Below are 3,752 nucleotides of genomic sequence, written 5' to 3'. Positions count from 1 at the left end.
GAAAGATCTTCACTCAATCTGCACTTGCGAAAGAAGATCTTTACCCAAAACTCTTTTAAGAAAGAGATTATTTGGGAAGAAGGAATTCAGGAGATTAGTTGCCTCTGTCAGAATAGGAAAGAAAAGCCCACAACTGAACAGGCAGAGAGGCTTATATAGGGCATCTTAGGGGCAGAATTTTTCAGGGAGAAGATTTTCTGCTCAGGGATTGGTTAGTTTTCCTGATCAGTGATTGGTTGGCTAAGTTGGTTTAGGGGCTCTGGTTTCAGGTCCAAACTGTGTTTTTTTCAGTGGCCCCATTTTAGCCTTTTGGCTCTAATTCAGGGTCAGGGCATATTTCTTTCACTGGCTCTGGATCTAGAGTCAAAGTTTTTGTTCTTTTTAAAAGATATGATGATGGAATGGCCCCGGCGGCATGCGAGCCAGACAGAGGCTGCCACCGCCAAAGCAGTGCAGGGTCCCGGGGCGAGCGGCAGAGTCAGGCGGCTGGATACGGTGAACGGCAGAGTAAATGTACATAAGGCTATATATAAAGCTAGACATTTATTACTTAAAAAGGGAGATATAGACAAACATAAAACAAAAACACATACACACACATACACACACGCGCATGCACCCACCCACACCCACACACACACACACACACACACACACACACACACACACACACACACACACACACGCGCGCGCTCGTGAAAGAGAAGATGGCCACGAGGGAGGGCCGAAGTGGCTGAGGTGGGTGTGGTTAGTTCTTAAAGTGATAGCAAAGAATAACATTCCCGGATCCTTTTTATAATAAAAAGTAGAAGGTTAGACATTACAGGTTGAAGGAATTGGGGCAGCGAATTCTCAAGACTGCTTCCAGCTGATTTGTGGGCGTCGTCTTTGGGGGGGTTGTGGGGGTGAGAAAGATCCGAGAGAAGCTGGGTGCTGGTCACATCTTGGCATAGCTGGTCTCTGTTTCCGACAGGACAGGTGTCTGTGGCATGGAAATGTCTGGTGTCTCTTGTACCTGGTTAGGGTGTTGGCAGAACAGAGAACAAAGTTAAATTGAGGAAAAATTTTTTTAGGACCAGGGAATTGAGGGGTTTGTATCTGACCTGTTTACGGTGGGTTTTTTAATTCAGCTCCCTGGAACTTATAAGAAAAACAGAAGTTTTAGACATATATATTGTATTAAGAACTCCTTGGGTTTTTAAAAAACAGAAATTATAATGAAAAGTATTTTTATTTGGTGAGACAATCTGGCAAAACCTCTTAGCTATAAGACTGTCAGAGATCTTTGAGAAGGATAAGATTTTACTTGAGTAACTGATTAAAAAATGACAGAGAACTTACTTTGTTGGCACCTAGAGCTACTCTTTGGTCCTCCCTGGTCGCTGAAGGTTGCATTTGACCTTTGTTGTTTAATGTAGAGCTGCCAGGCTTTTGAAGACCCTGTGGACCAAGAAATCTTTAGGAAGACAGGTCTACCTGACCTGCGCAGCTAGACTGTCGATTCCAGTGATCCTGTCCACGTTTGGAGGTCTCCAGTTTAGGTGATAGGCAGTTTTTGCCCAATGGTCAGCGCTTGGCAGTCGAAGCAAACTGCAGATGGATGCTGGTCAATGACGTGACCGTCTGTCTTTTGTCTTCTTGGAGGAAACAGAGTGCTTGCTAGGAGCCAACCTGTCTCTTTTGGTTATGAAAAGTTTTTAAAATAATTAAACATTTAAATATCGCATTCCCCAGATCTCTGAGCAGTTGAGGGCTGATTATTAGGTATAGTTGTAGTATAGAATCTGTCTGGAAGATTGGGTTTGAGTTTGACTGTATTGACTCTTAATAGGTAAAAAGACAGACAGAAAGAAAAAAAACCTGTTTGTAACATTAAGATTAGTGGTAGAGCTGACAATGGTAAAAAAAAAAAACAGCTTAAAAGTACATACCAGTTTATGATTTTGTAGTCTGAAACGAGATGAAATGAACAATTATTATACATAAAGAACAGGAATTAGGCAAAGTGTATGTCTCTGATGGGCCCTATCAGAAAGCACGTCACTATGCAAAACACCTGTAATTACAGCTAAGGAGAGATTTCAGTGAACACTGAGGAGGGGGAGGGGAAAGCGGGACATACATAACAGTGGGAGGGCCTGGTTGCGTGATCTGGCTCTCAGTGAATCTAGTGATAAAGTCACTTGACCCCAATGAACATGGCGGCGGCCACGTGTTGCAAGGGAAAAGTTACAGTTTGTTGAGCTGCCATGCCAAACCATAAGCCGCAGAGGGGAGCAAAAGTCTGGAACCGAAAAAAAAAAAACTGCACCAGGTCACGGCTGGGATGGAAAAACCCACGACTGTCTGCCATGGACGATTGTTATCCAGAGTCTGAATCGTGAAAACCCGCGCAACGAAGCGCCCAAGACCACATGAACAAGCGTCCTTGATTCACGGGTGGGGAGCTATGGGCCTAGCTGGATAAACCAGAGGCCGGGGCGCTCCTGGAGCGGCAGTACGACGAGAGGAGAGAAAAAGTAAAGAAAAGAAGTGAAAATGAAAAAAGATAGAGAAACTGAGGACCCGGTCCCCAGACGAATGTCGAATGCACAGCACAGGAACGCAGTGCTAACGCAGGCGGACCAACCCCTGGGGTCGTCCAAACACGATTCCAGCAAAGGAAAGCAACCTTCTGTAGCAGAACGAGGAGTGACACACCAAGTGAAGCCGGTGTTGTTTGTAACAGGTGGGTCAGTGTTGAGACCTCGGTTTAGATTCAGTCCCGGAAGTTGGTGGTCAGGGTCCCGTGGAACTCTGGCCTTTGGCGGGTGAATCTCTCGAGTCCGCGGCACCAATTTTGTTCTTTTTAAAAGATATGATGATGGAATGGCCCCGGCGGCATGCGAGCCAGACAGAGGCTGCCACCGCCAAAGCAGTGCAGGGTCCCGGGGCGAGCAGCAGAGTCAGGCGGCTGGATATGAACGGCAGAGTAAATGTACATAAGGCTATACATAAAGCTAGACATTTATTACTTAAAAAGGGAAATATAGACAAACATAAAACAAAGACACATACACACACATACACACACACGCGCGCACACCCCCCCACACACACGTGAGAGAGAGAGAAGATGGCGTGAGGGAGGGCCGAAGTGGCTGAGGTGGGCGTGGTTAGTTCTTAAAGTGATAGCAAAGAATAACAAAAGTGTGTTGAGTGTTTCTTTGGCTTTGATTTCAGGGTCAGGATGTGTTCTAAGTTCAGAGTTATAGTATTTCTTTCACTGGCTCTGGGTTCAGGGTGAGGGCACTAGATTTCCTGCTCAGGGATTCATTGGTTTCCTGCTCGGGGATTGGTTGATTTTCCTGCTCAGGGATTGGTTGGTTTCATATTCAGTTAGTTAGGGGCAGAGTAGGCTCTGGTTTCAGGGCCAAACTGTGTTTCTTTTACTTGCCCTTTTTAGCGTCTGGCTGTATTTTCAGGGTCAGGCTGTATTTCTTTCACTAGCTCTGGTTCCAGGGCCAAAGTGTGTTTCTTTAGCTCTGATTTCTGAGTCAGGCTATGTTTCTTTGGTTCTGGATTCAGAGCTAAAGTCCTTCTCTCTCTGGCTCTGGTTTTCAGGCCCAGGGGAGAGGGGGTTCTTCATCTGACTCTTACCCTATACACTTATACACTCACACACTCATACACACACTCATACACACTCACAACTCATTCAACACTCACACTCTCATACACACACACACTCATGCACACATACTCATACACAC

The 3,752-nt window shown here is 45.6% G+C and overlaps 1 long non-coding RNA gene across 1 annotated transcript; it reads right to left on the bottom strand.

Moving 5' to 3' along the window:
• Positions 1 to 774: 774 nt before the first annotated feature.
• Positions 775 to 2,277, bottom strand: LOC148121196 (uncharacterized). Its single transcript, XR_015738504.1, has 2 exons — positions 1,482 to 2,277; positions 775 to 1,015 (listed from the first exon to the last, which is right to left on the bottom strand). It is a non-coding gene; the product is annotated as an uncharacterized LOC148121196 (long non-coding RNA).
• Positions 2,278 to 3,752: the final 1,475 nt, after the last annotated feature.

The sequence above is a fragment of the Myodes glareolus genome, chromosome 8, assembly GCF_982192425.1.
Source record: "Myodes glareolus chromosome 8, mMyoGla1.1, whole genome shotgun sequence".
NCBI classification, from domain to species: Eukaryota; Metazoa; Chordata; class Mammalia; order Rodentia; family Cricetidae; genus Myodes; species Myodes glareolus.
The sequence above is the reverse complement of the archived record's forward strand: the minus strand, read 5'-3'. Positions and strand labels throughout refer to the sequence as shown.